The sequence below is a fragment of the Mauremys mutica genome, chromosome 1 (assembly GCF_020497125.1).
Source record: "Mauremys mutica isolate MM-2020 ecotype Southern chromosome 1, ASM2049712v1, whole genome shotgun sequence".
NCBI lineage: Eukaryota > Metazoa > Chordata > Testudines > Geoemydidae > Mauremys > Mauremys mutica.
Genome location: NC_059072.1, coordinates 3,723,194 through 3,740,711, shown reverse-complemented (window position 1 = coordinate 3,740,711; position 17,518 = coordinate 3,723,194). Strand labels below are relative to the sequence as shown.

Genomic DNA, 17,518 nt, shown 5'->3' with positions numbered 1-17,518 from the left:
CTGGAACGTTGCTCTGGGGAAATGGGCGTGTGACCATGCCCAAGCACTTCTGGCTGCGTATTGTTCTGGGTAGGGCTGCGTGTGGGAAGGCAGAACGGAGCCAACTGGGAAAGACCGAGAGAGCGAGCATGAAGGAGCAGGTGCAAGCACAGTGGCTGATGCTGGAAGAAACCTGGAATGAGACGAGCACGCTTGGTGCTGTGCGCGAAGGACGCTGTTTCCTGCTTTTGGTTTCCTTCTAGACTTGGAGCCGCAGCACGCGGTACATTCTTTGGAGACCAGCAAAAACGCATCAAAGAAAATACCCGATTCCATCCTCTGCCAGCTGGAACGGCCCCGGGACCCCGGGACTTTTGGACTAGCTGCTCGGGTCAGAAAGGGACAATACAAACAATAACAATACCCATACTAGGGTGACCAGAGGTCCCGATTTTATAGGGACAGTCCTGATATTTGGGTCTTTTTCTTGTATAGGCTCCTATTACCCTGCCACCCACTGTCCCGATTTTTCACACTTGCTGTCTGGTCACGCTAAACAATACCGTGCTGACTGCATTGTCACAAAGCCTTGGACAAGGGCCCTCTCAAGAGGCTGCTCCGGAGAGCGAGTGGTCGTGGGGTGAGAGGTCTGGCCCCAGGGCTTCCAATCCAGCTCTACGTTCAACCCTGAATCTCTGGCCCTCGGCTAAGGTGCAGAAGCATCCGGGGTAAATTCCCTTTCCAAAGCCCAACATGAAACAAAACTTCTACCTAATCCATCTGTGCTCCCTTCCCTCTGCTTCTGCATCCAGCCAATCGCCCCCCAGACCCGCCCATCCAGACTAGCTCTCTGCCTAGCTGTCTGCCTAGGAACACTCCACGGATAGATGCTGGTGTCCGGGTTTTTAATGGCCTAGCCTTAAGCATGGGCGGTGCCACCCCAAACAGCCCCGCGGGGCCCTGCCCACCCTCCACCCCAAGGCCCCCTCCTGCTGCTGGTTGGCTCCAGGCCAAGCAGGCTGCTCCTTTTCCGGGAAGGGAAGCCTGCTGGGGCTGAGGCTCGGGCAGCTGGGAATTGGGGTGGCTGGGGCCGCCCAGCACTGGGGGGTCCCCCGGCACTGGGGCCACGCTGCCTAGTGCTCCAGGGCTGGGGGGGGGATGCTGCCCGCCGGGCACTCTGGGGCTGGAGGCACTCGGGTGACCCGGAGCTGCGGGGGGACAGAGAGGGCTGGCGGCTGGGGGGGGTTCTGAGCTTGGAGGGGGAGGGGGCAGGGCCTCAGGTGGAAGGGGTGGGCCGGGCCAGGGGCTAGCCCCCCCTGAGCCCCTGGTTCACCCACTGCCCATGGCCCTGAGCACTGCTGGGAGTTTGATCCCTTTTCTGTGAGCGGGGAACAGCCTTTGTTTTGTTTTTGAAACTGGAGCTGGCTGGGAACGATTTGTTGTGAGCTTTCATTCCCCAGGTTAGTTTGTTCCTTGGCCCAGGACAAGGGAAGCCTGGTGTGAGCAGGTACCAGCGCTCCTGGGGGTTGAGCCAGGGCCGTTGTTGTTGATCTGCCTTTATGCAGCGTTGGAAACATTCCTTTGGAAGCACAAGCTGCTGCCGGTGGGTTTCTGTGTCCCAGGCTTCCTGCCTTCCCGGACGGGGATAGCTGGGATGCTTGGGATGTTTGACACTATAAACTTTCCCTTCCAAATGGCAGCCAGCCCAGCTGAGACAAAGGGCAGTGGGGCAGGGATGAAACTGATATGGAGCCAACACAGACTGCTTGTGAGGCTAGAAAACCCAGCGGCACAGCTACAACCCCCAGCTGATGGATAGGCCCAGCAGAGAAAGTGAAGCCCTGTCTGGATCAGTGAGAGGCCTGTATACACCGAGGAGGTGGGTGATCACAGCTGCCCAGCGGGCTTCCTGACCCAGTTTTTGTCTCCAAGGGCTATTCCTAACCTTGGTTATATATCGTCCTTTATTAAAGAAAATGCTTTATGGGTCTGAGCCCGAGAGTGGCATAATCTTGACCTGCTTTCCCATCCCATCCCATCCCATTCTATTCTATTCTATGCAGAGGTGGCAGCGATGCCTAGCTAGATAAGGGTGCCTGAGAATTTCCCATTAGAACACTCTTTTCAGTTGCTTGTAACTTTGCCAAACTGTAACGGGTTGGGCTGGTTTCCCACGCCAGGTGTCTGCATAAAGGGTGTTTTGTTAAAGTTTCATCTGAATCAGTTCGGCCATTTCTGAGACTGGGATTAGGGGGAAAGACGTTATTTTGCCCATGTTACTTTTTTTTTTTTTTTTTTTTACACCCATTTAGTTGCAAAGCCTTAGCACCTCCCATGCTTTGGAGCAAGGACTTGAAGTTTGCCAGGTATATTGCTCTGGTGTCACTGAGGTGTAAATTTCGACGTGCATGTGCTCCTTAGAGACTTGTTAGCGTTCGGTAGCTAAATCCTCGGAAGGGTCCATCTCCGGTGAGCTTGGTCCATCTCCGCACAGCTCCTACATGTGGCTGGATGGCGCGTCTCTGGCATCTCCCAGAGCAACTGACCATGCGCCATCCCAGGGCTATGGGGCCTGAGCAAAACTTGCCCTTGCAATTGCCACGGGACACTGTGGGGGACCAGGTACCGGAACTGAGAACAGGGCAACTGTCTCTCCTGTGCGCTCAGTGCCCCTACGGCTGGGCCCAGGCGGCGTAGAGCGGAAGGAGGGCAGGCAGAGGGGCGGAAGGTTGTTGCAACTAGTTACACGGCTCTCCCGTGCTAACTATCCCACCCTGCCGGTGACCCAAGATGGGGGTCAATATGGTTCCACATGACGGAATTTCTCCTGTTTCAAATTCTAATTTTTTTTTAACTATAGCAACGTACGTCCAAAAAAACTGTGTTACCGAAGATTAAGGTTGCAAAGTCCGGCACTCAAAAGTTAGGCAATGCCAGAAGGAAGTTCGCCCAGGACATCCTTAAATTAGCCCCTCGTCTTGCAGAGGTATTGTGAAGATAAATACGTGCAAGCCCCATAGATACACGCTAATGTGGTGTTCAGGGTAGGGCTTGGCTGGTGTGGGTTAAATAAGGCCTGGGGCTCCATGCTGAATGTGGAGGATACAAAGCGATATTGAATAACTGACTGAGACGGGTCCTGGGGCAAACACCCCATAAGATCACGTAATTAAAGGCTGGCTCGTAAGGGATACACACGAGGGGGCTGAAATAAGGTTGCACAGGCAACTTAATACTGGCCTTTCCTCAGTTCCAGTGGGGGTCTGTTCCCCAGTCTCACCCTGGCCCCCACGAAAGCGCTGTCCCCTGCACAGGCGAGCTTTACCCTGGACTTCCCCAACTGTTCCGCCGATGGTCTAGATCCCGAGCCGTAGCCCCATTGATTACTCCAGCCTAGATCCCCCCCTCCTGCCACTCCAGTCCTGATCTCTGGCCTCCCTTGCTATGCCAGGCCCGTCCCTCCCAGATCTGCTGTGCCCCACATTCCTAACCCACAACCACTTCTGCTAGTCCAGCTCTGGGTTCTCCACACACACAGCAGTGCTGAGGCCTCTGCCTCCTGTCTGCAGCCGCCGCCCCTCAACTCCCCACTACTCCAGTTCTGGGCTTCCCAGATGCTCAGCTCTGCTAATACTCCTCAATCCCAGCTCACAGCCCTCTGCTATTCCAGGCCTTGGCGTGTGTCAAACTGCGTGGAAGGCTTGTGCCCACCTGGAACGCCTGGGTGAGCCCCTGCTATGTAGTTTACTTATGGCCTAGCAGGGTTTGAACCTAGACTCACCAGGCTAAAGGCCAGTACAGACTCCTGCTGTCAGCGCTTCCAGTTTGCTTTCCCTTAGCACAGGAAGGCAGCGAAGTTCAGTGGTGTGAGCAGAGGACTGGGAGCCCTGAATTCCAGCTTGGACATCAACACATGGTGCCCTTGAGCAAGTGACGTCATCCATCCGTGCCTCAGTTTCCCCGCTTGTAAAACTGAGCTAATGTTTAGTCGCTGCCTGTGGGTGAGGCGGGGTGAAGGTCAACGTACGTGCGGACGGTGCAGTGCAGACAGACAGCTCTGTGCAGGGGCTGAAGCAGCCAGCGACCAGACAGGAAACATGACTGTGCACAGGGAACGGGTGGGAAGGAAAGAACTTGTCAGCAGGGGGCACTGTGACCTCAGGGGAAAGGGCTGCAGAACGGCAACTGGAGGAGCGTTTAGCCATAGGACAGGCGCTAATTATAGCCCTGCGGCCCCTGCAGTTTTGCCTTTTGCTCCCCAGCCTCCGAGTCACTCACACGCTCCCCAAGCGATGTCTGGGCTGGTGAAAGCTGGGAGCGAAGCAGGGGACCCTCCCCCCTCTGTTCGTCTCTTCCCCACCCACCCTCTGCTGGCCCTGGATCCGAATCAGCCCAGTTTTTCCCTGGTGTCACCGCCCACCCCCTGTGCTGCCGCCAGTCACCGGTTAAATGGCGTTAGCCCCGGCTGGTCCCCAAGCAGGTTTCGAAGCCCTTGAGCCCTCTCTCGCGCCCTCCAGGAGCAGCAGAAGTTACTGGGTCCTGGAAGGAGAGAACATGGGCCCAGTATGGACAAGGCGCCACCTCTCTTGCTCTGTCCAACTCCTACCCTGGCCCTCTCTCTCCTTCTGGTCTTTTGTGTTGGGTCAGGTTGCCCTGGGCACCGCACGCCGCAGCCAGTGCGGGATGGCCCCGAGCTGGGGCTCTGCTTGGCTTATGGGCGGGTTCCACGCTGCATCCGGCAGGGCCCGTGGCGCCGGCGAGCGCAGCAAAGCCGTGCTGAGGGGGAAGGGAGCGAGGCAGCCACAGGGGGAGCAGTAGGGTGACCAGATGTCCCGATTGTATAGGGACAGTCCCGATATCTGGGACATTGTCTTATATAGGTGCCTATTACCCCCCACCCCACGTCCCGATTCTTCACCCTTGCAGTCTGGTCACCCTAGGGAGGAAGCAGCCCTGCCGGGGGGCTAGGGTCAGTGTGGGGAGAAAGGGGAATGACCTTCTTTTCCCCAGCCGGTCCCCTATGGGCTCCAACCCTGGGGCTGCCCACCCAGGCCCAGCCTCTAATGCTATTACCAGCAAGACAGTGGCAGGCTCTGAAAGGCCCTTTGTAACTGGCCTGTTTATTTCTGCAGCTCCCAGGTCAGGGCATCCTGTGCCGCTCTGATCCTGCCAGAGCTCTTATCTGCTAAACCACCATGCAGCACATGTTCTCCATCCCAGCTGGGCCTGCCTGCGATCTCACTGCCGTGAACCAGGAGGAATCCATCTGGACTCAGTGTCGGAGAGAGGAGAACAGGCCCATATTGTGCTGCTGGTGCGAGAGCACATGGGCACTCGGGGGCACCACCGTGACACAGCTGACGATTCACAAAGAGGCTGGCCTCAGAGGAGCTCACCAGGGAATCACTAAGGTTGACTGATGATGTTACACATCATACAGCGAGGAAGAAACTTCCCTTCCCTGGGGAGCCGCAGGTACTGAATATTCCTCAGCATTCAAAAAGAGAGAAAAGACATTCTTGTCATATTATTGGGGCCACCAGATGGTGCTGTAGCCGGTAGGGTTACACATTCTTTTAAAATGATTGTCTAGGCAGTTAGATCTTGGAGAAATGCTGTGGGGTTAGTTGTGGTGTAGTTCTTGGAAACTGCGTGTTAAGCACTCTTAACACAGTTAAGAGTGTTTGCTGCCTTAGATTCTCTAGCTGAAATAATTTTTTAGGTGTAGAGTTGTTGCCTACAGGATACCCTCATGAGCAAACGCGTTACTGTTTACAATGCAATTACATAGATTTGCATGTGAAAACAGTGAGAAAGGCAAACATCAGCAGCGTTTGGATTATTCGTGGGGAACAATTTAGTAGATGATTGTAGCACTTTGCTCATGGATAATCTACAGCGAAGACTTTGATTCTAACAGATGGGCTCATTATATGCACTTGCCCAGTGAATGGTTAGTGCGAAAGTATTTCATCAAACTATTTGCTATTGCAAAATGAGTGGAACATCTCACACTATGTGATGGGTCAGCTAGATCACATGTTATTGTTTTTGCTCCTAGGCTGGATGTTTCCCAAACCCACAGAGCCCTTTCAAATGTACAAAGGGAATCAAAGCAGGCAACAGACACCACAGGACCTGATGGGTTGTTTTAATTCAGGCAAATGTTTGCAAATACTTTTTTGCAGTATCTTCTTCTAGCTCTATCTAAGTCTGTTTATTGCCTTCCTGTCATTTCTGTGAGGTGCTCAAGACACCATGGCACTGAGCAGGCGATATAAACACTGACTGCAGATTAGATTAGCTAGAGGTCTCCGTGTGTGTCTGCAGGCAGGAGGAGCCAGTAAGGGCTGAAATTGGCATGAAAAGAGGCGTGTGTTTTGTTTTACTGCTTAGTGGCCTTTTCACAAAGAACCAACCACTCCAGTCTGGCTTAAGGGTTTAGCTAATCCCCAGAGGCTAGCCGGCCTGGACTATGCGAAAAAAGCCCTGGTTGTGCACAAATGCAGGAACGTGGCACCACAGCTGAGATGCTCTGAGCTGGCAGAGGGGACGACGCTCTCCGCCTTCCGCATGCACTAGCACGGTTGTGCTGCCCTGCCCTATGGCTAAGCTTAGTGCCTGGCTCCTCCTGCCCTATGGCTCCGGCTGGGTTCTCGCTCTGAACTACCAAAGCAGACTCAGCGCTGGGAAACGATCCCATTCGCCAGCTGTCTCAAGGGAGACCACTCCCAGTCATAAGCTACCTAAGTACAAAGCTACAGGACCAGAGAAGGCTGCAATCTTCTTCCTCAAGCAGGCCACTGCGGGCCTGGCACGACTCCAATGAGATTAGTATTATTATTGGGGGACGGAAGGTGGCTGTGAAGGGAGAGGTGGGGTGAAGGGATAGGAGTGGGAGCAGTGCGGGGTGGGGAGTGGCCCCAGGCTGGAAAGGGGGTTTCCTGTCCTGGTAGTTCCTGCCAGTTCCACGGCCCAATCCCAGGTGCTGCTGCCGCTACTCCACCCTGCCAGGTCCCGCTCTTGCATCTGCCCCCCACTCACCACCACATGTGTGAGTTTACATGGGGATGGATCCCCCACAATATTTCCATTGTGGGGTGTTAGTCCCCCTCCCCCACCCGGTTCCTCTGCCCCGGTATTTATGGGCATTGTGTTAGCACCTATGAGGCCGTAGCAGCCTATGAACACGCCAGGGAAAGCCTTCGGTCACGGTGCTAGCAGTATGTGCTGGGGCAGGCATGTCTATCCAGGAGGCAGGGAGATTTATTTCCTCCGCCTTTATACAGTCAAATCCTTTGGTGACAGGGCTCCATTCTCCCCACGGGAAATGACCGTGTTTTGTTGTGGATGAGAGTTCCCCAGGCCATGCTGGATTCTGCTCGCCTCTCCTGCTGACAGCACGTGGGTCATCCTGGCAGGACTCCTGCCCCGGGCTCTTGCATAAATATTCCTTTGTCTAAAGAAAGCTGGGCACCACACCCCACGACTGATAACCCTCCTCCGCAGTGCACAATTCAGACCTGCTCCCCGTCCAATCTCCCTGTCCAGCGCTGGCTGAGAGAGGAACGGAGCAGGTAGCAGGAATGTGAGTTGTGAAATGCAGCGTCGATTGCAAACAACCTGAACCACGGATCGCAGACGCAAACACCAGCCAGATAACCAGCCAGCCAAACGTGCAGGGCCCTGGTGTCAGGCCTGAAACCCCCCCCCACACACACACACACACCTCGGGGTGACCCCAGGAAGGAATCTGGCCCTGTGCTTCCTTAGTGTCGAACAATCCATTCATTCTCTCTGTATAAACGTTTAAAGTGGCAGAATGAAATTCAGCGTGATCAAATTGACGCTCGCTGAAAGGTGGAATTCAGGTGGGAGGAGATGCCAAAGACAGGACTAAGGACATTTTCCTTCCCTATTTCAATGTTCCACGGTTCCCACTGCAAGGAAAAAATGCAGAGAATTCGAAGGGGGGACACAAAAATGATCCAGGGGCTGGAAAACACGCTGTACCAGGTGAGGGTAGAGGAGCTCACCGGATTCAGCTGATCAAAGGGAAGCGTCGCGCGGTGACTTGATTGCTGTGTCTGACACACGGACAGGAGAACGGCTGCTGGGCGGCTTTTCAATCTTGCTGACAAAGACGGAACAAGATCCAGCGGCTGGAAGCCGGAATTAGCCCAACTCAGCCGTGCAGTAAGGTGCAGCCGTTTCTTGGCAGGGGGGGTGGTTAGACGTTGGAACCGTTCACTGGGGCAGTGATGGCCTTTACAAGGAGCTTAGAGACCTTCTGGAGAGAGCGGCTTTAATCCAGCCCCTGGCAGAAATTCAGCTGCTTGTGCGTGTTATGGGTAAGCCTGGATGGGCGTGGACGTCCCGTCCAGCCTGGGAATCTGTGACTCTGTGAATGCCCCGTTCATCCCCTGCCTTCACAGGCCCTGGGGAGAATGGGGTTGCCAGGATTGCCCTCCTGATAGGGTTGCCACTCGTCCAGTTTTCACCCAGACAGTCCGGGTCTGGCTTGTGCGTCCCAGCACCATTTGACAAGCCCTGATCTGGGGAGGAAGAGGCAGAGCAGGGGCAGGGCCTTGGGGGGCCGGCTACCGACCATTAGAGGGGTGGCCACCCTCGCCCTCAGCGTGCTCATAACACTCGCGGCTGGGTACGATGACAATGTCTAAATCGCATTCCTTAGGCTTCAGCTGGTTACCTCCAGGGGTCAGGAAGGAATTGCCCCCTTGATACACCGTTATAATTGTGGGGCGGGGCGGGGCAGGGCAGGTTGCCTTCCTGTCAAGCATCAAAGGTTGGCCACGGTGAGCAATGGGTACTGGCGGGGATGGACCAGTGTTGTGAGGTGGTGCAGAGCAGCCTCTGTCTCACATACCTGGCTAGTGGGTCTTGCTTCCATGCGGAGGCTCTAACTGAGCCCCAGATTTGGGGTCAGGAAGCAATTTCTCCCGTCAGTGTGGCAGGGACGTTGGGGGGTTTCACCTTCCTCTGCAGCGTGGGGCACCTGTCAGGATACCCGGGCAGGTCTCAGTTCCTGCCACCGCAAACACCTCGGACATTCCTGGCATCTCAGACTCTCCTGGTCTCTGCCTGTAGGGACAGTTAATTAAAGTCAGCTTAAGTTTGGTTAAGAAAATAATATCTGCTCTATGGTTTGGAACTAGTACGGGAAAGGCCCCAATCAACACATAAAAGAAGGTCATGAGAATAAGAAGTAATATTGCTTGTAGTGTGGGAAAGACGTTTGAACTGCTCAAGTGAAAAGCTGCAGCAATAAGACAAAGGGAAACTGTCTTAAAAGAAACAAGCGAAAACCTTCCCACGGCTCTCCTGGTAAGCACTGGGGGTGGGGGGAGGAGATAAGAAGGGAAGGCCTTGGCAGAAGGGAAGGAGCAAGGCTGAACTTCTTCAAACCGGGATTTGCTAAAGCTAGCGAGTTAGCTGGGGTGTCTAAAGAGAGCGGTGAATGTGAAGGTGCTTTGTCAGACCCGACCTGATCACGCCGGGGCACAGCAGGCTGAGACGGTCATCCCCAGGTCTGGCCCGTTTGTAAGTATGCTGAGCACATGCTTGTGAACACTTTGTTACTGTGCTGGGCATAGTGACGGCTGGTTTTTAGACTGTAGACGTGTGTGGAGCAATTGTATAAATGCCATTTGGCCATTGGATTTAATCAAGGACTTTCTGGTTAAATTAGTGTTCTGGGAGTATCCTGCCTAAATGATAATAATTCCAGTGTTCTGGGGAGGGTCCCCCACTGGCATTACTTTCAGTTGCTCTAAAGCCCCAGACTGAAGGCATAGAGACCTGTCCTCCAGGGCCAGGATAATTTCTCTCCTAACGAGAAAATCAATAGCAAAAGGGAGATGGAAGGTGCTTTGGATACCTGTGTGGAAAGCTTCTTGGCAAAGCTTGGCAGAGGTCTGTCGAGTGCCACTGAACTTTTAAAGAATAAAACCTGTGAGTGACCTTGAAGACAAATATTAACACTGCCTTCTTAACCCCCCCCCCAGGGTAAAGAAAGCCACCTAAGGCAGTGGCGTTGCACGCGGTGGCTAAGGCTTTGCAGGCAAAGTGCGCCACCTTGATGGATAAGTGCAAAAAGCACAAAACTCAGCACAGGGCCGCGGAGAGAAATCAGCTGATGAGTGTTTCACTTTGGGAGGTAAGTGATTTAAAAAGAACGAGCACACGGAGTTCAAAGTAGCTTTTGCACAAATTCACACCTCAGAGTTCAGGGGGGACTAACCAGTCCGGGGCTGTGGACATGTTAAAAAACTGGAAGGCGTCATCCTGAGGGTGCTAATGGGTTAAACGCTTGGTTTAATAATGAATCCCAGTTCTAGCAGTACAGCTCGGGGACAGTCACACTCGGTGGAACCCTGGCAGTCAGATCATGCAAACAGGAGGTTAGGTGGCAAAATCACCACCTCTCTGCCTTTCTCCCCAGGAGCCTTTACAGCCCTTCCGAAGGAACATGGACTCTTTGCCCAAAGAAATGCCCTGTGAATAATCAATTGTAAATGGCTGCTGCCGGCAGAGGGACAATAGCATTTGACTATGACTGAAAAAGACAGAGGGATTTCTGTGAGGTTGGACGGCTTCTCAGTGTACCAGTGGGGATGTAACCTGGGTACAGTCATGGAAGCAAATTATTAAGAACAATGAGAGGGGCGTTGATCAGCCCAAAGAACAGATTGTAAGAAAAAAAGGGGAAACCATCTAGTAAGTTACAAATCCTGCCTGTGGGAACAAGACCAATCTCAGTGTAACAATCAGCTCACGGACGGCTCCGATAGCTGAGACAGAGAAAGGAGGAAAAACAGCAGTAAAACCAACCATTGCTAGGATACAGCAGTTACCAGCACCAGGCCAGAACAGTTCTCGCGCCGGTGGAAAAACTTATTCGAAGCTTAAATATCAAAATAAAATGGCAGGTTAGAAACGTGAGCGACTTCAGTGTGTCCTCGGCTCCTAACGCACAATCTAAAAAGGGAAAATGACAGGAGCATCAAACCATTTTTAGGAAAGAGGAAGGTTCCGCTGGGGGTGAAGCCAAGCAAGTTAAAAATATTTCTTTGGTCTCTTGTAATAAACGGTTTACAGCCCGGCGAGGAGCCGCAGAGTTTAATTTTAGGAACCCCCCAGCTATTTAAACAGAAAAGGTAAAATGTCCGTGTGAAATAAATTGGCTTTAAAAAAATCCTCTAAAATCTATCCAAATCTTTCATTCAAAGCTGCAGAACTGACAGACACTTTTTGCCAAGCACAGGTAGCCAGTGTTTGTAGGGTTCATTATTTAGCATGTAAACCTTTGCTTTTATACAGTTCAACGTCTTTCTAACTAAGAACCAGAGGACGGGATCGTTGCTGTGGCAGAGTCGGGCAGGACCGGGAGAGTGGGGCGAGACCTTGGATCCTCTTCCAATAACAAAGCAGCAGCTGAAAGAGCGGCAGGAGAAGAATGAAAAATGACAGAGCCAGCGCCCCTCGGGAGCAAGGGCAGGGGTGAGCTGCACAACAGAAGCAATGTTAGGAACACAGAGCCGTAAGGCGGTCCTGAGCAATCAGACAGTCACTTTGCTACGGGGCCGTGGAAACTCTGCAAGCACAAAATAAAGTTGCCCCTCATGAGAAGATTGCTGTAGCTAATATAATGTTATAGCGAAGAAAAATGGGAGTTAAACTCTGGAAGGAATGTGCATTTCCCCCGGGACTGTGCAGTGGATATGGAAAAGGGGTAAAAGAAAGGTGAACAAAACATGCTATTTAATTCAACTCTTCTTTTTCCAGTGGCCGTGTGCTTCGGAAGCAGAAACCAACCCAGCACCAGAAAAGATCCGTGCATTTCTGAAATGGCCCTTAACCGGTGTAAATCTTTTCCAAACGTCATGATGAAGTGTGGTATAAAGTAAATGTTGTTAGGGAGTGAAACGCTACCTGGTGGCGTGGTGTAAATGAAAAAGAGTAATTGTATTACAGCTAAGTAACTGAATAATAGATTGAAATGCCCTAGATTGAAAACAAATCCAGCTAATGGTTTAAGGTTAAACCTGTTAAGAAAATGTTGTGCAATATGGAGATGATATTCTGGTGCACACTGCTGACAGGAAGCCCTTTAAAAGCATTGGAAACCCTGTTCGCAGGAGGATTCCTTCCTGGGACTACCCCTGCAGCCCAACCAGCAAGCTGCAGACAGACAGAAGGGTGAAGTGATTTTGGAGCTGCCCCTCCCTGATTCAGATCCAGTGCTGCGATCGCCGCTGGGCGTGACGGGCTTTAGTCAGGATTTCATCCCTGCCTAGGCAATTGCTGCACGTCTCTACCAGCTCCTGCAATAAAAGCTAAAGAAGGAATGGCCCCGTCCCCAGACATTAAGAGAGCGTAGCCGTGTTAGTCTGTATCCACAGGAACAACGAGGAGTCTGGTGGCACCTTAAAGACTAACAGATTTATTTGGGCATAAGCTTTTGTGAGTAAAAAACCCTCACATTAAAAGAGGCTTTAACACAAGCGCCAGGTCTTGGCACCCCAGATTAGAGAAAACTTTTTGGCTTGTTTGTAACAAGCAGGGACGCAGCTGTTTCAGCTGCATGGATGCAGGACAGAGGAAAACCTATTGCGTATGCATCCAGGATACTGAATGGAGCTGAAAACACTTTTTGCCTGTTTGGTGGCCTCGACACATTTTAGATGGGGGTTGGGACGCTGCTCATACTCCCTTCAAGTATCCTTCGTCTGGTAAAACCAAGGGTTTGACAGTGTCTGCGCCCGCGAGTGTCCTGGAAAAGGGGCCCTCGCCTTTTCTCCCATGAGCAGTGAGCAGTTAAATTCTGAAGGGCTGCACCCTGAGGGGCTGAGAGCATATGTTGATGGGTCGGCCTATCACAGGTAGGGTGACCAGACAGCAAGTGTGAAAAATCAGGATGGGGTGGGGGGGTAATAGGAGCCTATATAAGAAAAAGACTCCAAAATCGGGACTGTGCCTGTAAAATCGGGACACCAGGTCACCCTAGGCCCAGGATCTGTGCAGTGCAGGGCAGTACGAACACCGCCCAGTACGCGGAATTGGCTGCTGTAACAGAGGGATTCCCACACTGTACCAAAGGACAAGTGCCGGCAGGTGTGATACGTTCAGACTCTCAGTGAGTGTTTCCCCTGGTGGAGCACGAATTTATTTTGCCTGCAGCTCACGATCCTTGATGCTATCGAGCCCTTTTGTCCTGTGCCTGGGAACTCACGAATCAATGGGGTGAGTCAGCGGAGTCTGTGGTTAAGGTAAAAGTTCACTGCAGACATGGGGAAGGCAGCAAGAAAACAGCACGGGGTGGATGAAGCTGCTGCCAGTGGAGCTCCAGTGTGGGTCCCACCCCCTGCTCATCCGGTCCCACTCCAGCACTTTGATTTAATAACATTCCAAGAGGCTGCTCCACAGGGATCTGCTCTTAAACAAAAAGTAATGCACGGGGCGCCGAACCCGTTCAACGGCAAATCGCTCCTTGGTTTAGCTTCCCTGCTCTGATAGGTGCTGGAACTTGGGGTGCTGCCCTGAAGTGGTTTGCATCAGACAGTTTGGTTCAATGCCTCTCAGCCCCCCCACGGTACAAATTACTCCAGCATCCCTGCCCACTTTGAATTCCTCCACAGCCTCTTCAAAGGGAAATGTTACGATTGGTGCATGAGGTACCGTCGGGGGCCCACCGAAGTGCTGATGCCACTTTGCAGTGACTGATGAAGGCAGCTGGGTGGCCCGACTGTAAAAAAGATGTAACCATTCGTGTTAGCCATGGCCTGGTTTGTGCTAATAGCAATCCACCAGGGAAAGCAGACTGTGGATTTCCCCGGGCACAGCACTTCTGAGAGCCATGGGAAAGATTGCAGATTAACTTCACAGGGGAGTTGCCCCCGCACAAGAAGAGGCAGCCAATATTTATGGGTAATCGTTGATGCCTCGCCTACTGGAAAAGCCTTGGCTCCTGTTACAGCCAAACTCTTAGAGTGGAACATGTCTTTTCTGGAGGATGCCCCACACCATAGACAGTAACCGGGGAACAACCTTCGCAGGGAAGGTGATGAAAGATGATTGCATCATGCTGGGACTAGAGTAAACATTTCACATCTTAGAGTCATAGAATCAGAGACTCTCAGGGTTGGAAGGGAGCTCAGGAGGTATCTAGTCCCACCCTCTGCTCAAAGCAGGACCAACCCCAACTAAATCATCCCAGCCTTATCTCCCCCAGGCTTCTGGCTCAGTGGAAAGGCCAAACTGAACGATCAGAACACTGCGAGAGAAGGTGGTATGTGAACCAGGCGAAGACTGGGATGGGAAATTGCCTGTGATTCTTATGGTTTTATGGAGAACCCAAAATAAACCAAGCGGGATCTCTCCTTTAACTGCCATGACAAGCTGAGAAACGAGACTCCCAGAGCATTTGTTCACTGGTCCCATGCCAAGCTTAATGAAGGAAGGGTTGGTCACAGAACAATGGGTCAGACCGCTGGAAAAAAATGGTACAAGTCATGTGCATGTGTAGTGCAGAGTAGCAGGGATGGGATCATGCCAAAAACGAGGGCATGCTTTACCAACAAGCCCAAAATCCAGAGGGCAGAGCGCTGGTCCTAACCCCGGAAAAACCCCATTTCCAGCAGCTAGGTGGTGAGGCCACTGCTATCTAATGCAAAGAAGGCAGCTCTGCAGTTCTCTGGTACAAATAGAAGCAGGACCTACAAGCAAGGATCGATGGCTACATGCTACTCCAGTTGAATCTGGTTAATTGTTCCCACTGAGGCCATGTCTACACTAATGAGCTTACGGTGCCACCGATACAGCTGTGTTGCTGCAAGCGCATTCATGTCGCCGCATTGTGCTCTCCCGTCGACATTATAAAACCAGCTCAAGGAGCGGCGCTAGCGACATTAGCAGGAGAGCGTCTCCCGCTGACATAATGCTGGGCACACGAGTGCTTAAGCCGGCAAAAATTATGTTGCTCCGGGGGTTGTTTTTTCACACCTCTGAGCAATAACAATTTTGCTGACATGAGCACTAGTGTAGGCGTGGCCTAGGGCAGCACGGGAAATCGTGGTTTGTTCTTCAGGCTGTTGGTAGCGTCCGGAGAGGCCAGTGTGATTGTGCGTGGAGAAGGCACGTCAATAAAACGCAGAAATAATAATCCGAGTTTGGGGATCTGAGGAAGCAGCTGTCCTTGAAGTGACAGCCGGAGCCCAGCTCAGTCAGGGTGTGAAATAAACAATGCCACCGGATATCGCACACAATTCTGTAAGTGGCCTGAAGACAAGCAAAAAAAAAAGGTGATTGCATAAGAATTGACAATTGTAGCATCAGTCCCTATTTAGGGAATGGTACGATTTGAGTTTTCCATATGTGCATGCTAGGCATGAGGGGCATTACACGTTTTGTGTTTCCTGTAACATTTAATCGAACAAGGGTTTAGCAATGTGCACCCTTCGGAGCATCAGGAAAGGTAGCCATAAGGGCGGCACAAATACCGTACATTGGAAAAAAACCCCACAATGCCCCACGGTGGAGGCAGGACCCAGTAATGGACGGGTATTAAGGCCCCTTAAAAAGCTCTTCAGTTATGTTCAATTTATACATGTACCTGTGTTGTTCAACTTGACTTCACTGCATTTGCCAAAGGGATTATGTCTGCCAGGGTTTGGCCAATGGTAACGCACAATGATAAAGGACTCTTGGAAAGACTTTGTCGATAGAAATGCAGATATAAGCAGAGTCTGAAAGAACTGATGAATTCTCCCCTGACAGCTAGTTAGAAGGGGGAGAGACTTCAGGAGCAAACTGTATTTACATGAACACACCCTCTCTGGTGGACTGAGAGCAATCAAAGGGATACAATCATTCCGGGGTACAAAATATATCGGAAGGACAGAACAGGTCGTGCAGGGGGAGGAGTGGCACTATATGTGAAAGAAAATGTAGATTCAAATGAAGTAAAAATCTTAAGCGAATCCACATGTTCCATAGAATCTCTATGGATAGAAATTTCATGCTCTAATAAAAATATAACATTAGGGATCTATTATCGACCACCTGACCAGGACAGTAATAGTGATGATGAAATGCTAAGGGAAATTAGAGAGGCTATCAAAATTAAGAACCCAATAATAGTGGGGGATTTCAATTATCCCCATATTGACTGGGAACATGTCACTTCAGGACGAAATGCAGAGATAAAATTTCTCGATACTTTAAATGACTGCTTCATGGAGCAGCTGGTACGGGAAACCACAAGGGGAGAGGCAACTCTAGATTTAATCCTGAGTGGAGCGCAGGAGCTGGTCCAAGAGGTAACTATAGCAGGACCGCTTGCAAATAGTGACCATAATACAATAGCATTCAACATCCCTGTGGTGGGAAGAACACCTCAACAGCCCAACACTGTGGCATTTAATTTCAAAAGAGGGAACTATACAAAAATGAGGGGGTTAGTTAAACAAAAGTTAAAAGGTACAGGGACTAAAGTGAAATCCCTGCAAGTTGCATGGGCCCTTTTTAAAGACACCATAATAGAGGCCCAACTTCAATGTATACCCCAAATTAAGAAACACAGTAAAAGAACTAAAAAAGATCCACCGTGGCTTAACAACCATGTAAAAGAAGCAGTGAGAGATAAAAAGACTTCCCTTAAAAAGTGGAAGTCAAATCCTAGTGAGGCAAATAGAAAGGAGCACAAACACTGCCAAATTAAGTGCAAGAGTGTAATAAGAAAAGCCAAAGAGGAGTTTGAAGAACGGCTAGCCCAAAACTCCAAAGGTAATAACAAAATGTTTTTTAAGTACATCAGAAGCAGGAAGCCTGCTAAGCAACCAGTGGGGCCCCTTGACGATTGAAATACAAAAGGAGCGCTTAAAGACGATAAAGTCATTGCGGAGAAACTAAATGGATTCTTTGCTTCAGTCTTCACGGCTGAGGATGTTAGGGAGATTCCCAAACCTGAGCTGGCTTTTGTAGGTGACAAATCTGAGGAACTGTCACAGATTGAAGTGTCACTAGAGGAGGTTTTGGAATTAATTGATAAACTCAACATTAACAAGTCACTGGGACCAGATGGCATTCACCCAAGAGTTCTGAAAGAACTCAAATGTGAAGTTGCGGAACTATTAACTAAGGCTTGTAACCTGTCCTTTAAATCGGCTTCGGTACCCAGTGACTGGAAGTTAGCTAATGTAACGCCAATATTTAAAAAGGGCTCTAGGGGCAATTACAGACCGGTAAGTCTAACATAGGTACCAGGCAAATTAGTCGAAACAATAGTTAAGAATAAAATTGTCAGACACATAGAAAAACATAAACTGTTGAGCAATAATCAACATGGTTTCTGTAAAGGGAAATCGTGTCTTACTAATCTATTAGAGTTCTTTGAAGGGGTCAACAAACATGTGGACAAGGGGGATCCGGTGGACATAGTGTACTTAGATTTCCAGAAAGCCTTTGACAACGTCCCTCACCAAAGGCTCTTATGTAAATTACGCTGTCATGGGATAAAAGG

The 17,518-nt window shown here is 51.0% G+C and overlaps 1 long non-coding RNA gene across 1 annotated transcript; it reads left to right on the top strand.

The window, feature by feature from the left end:
- The first annotated feature begins 1,419 nt into the window (after positions 1-1,419).
- Positions 1,420-6,161, top strand: LOC123370398. Its single transcript, XR_006579404.1, has 3 exons — positions 1,420-1,858; positions 5,112-5,454; positions 6,041-6,161. It is a non-coding gene; the product is annotated as an uncharacterized LOC123370398 (long non-coding RNA).
- Positions 6,162-17,518: the final 11,357 nt, after the last annotated feature.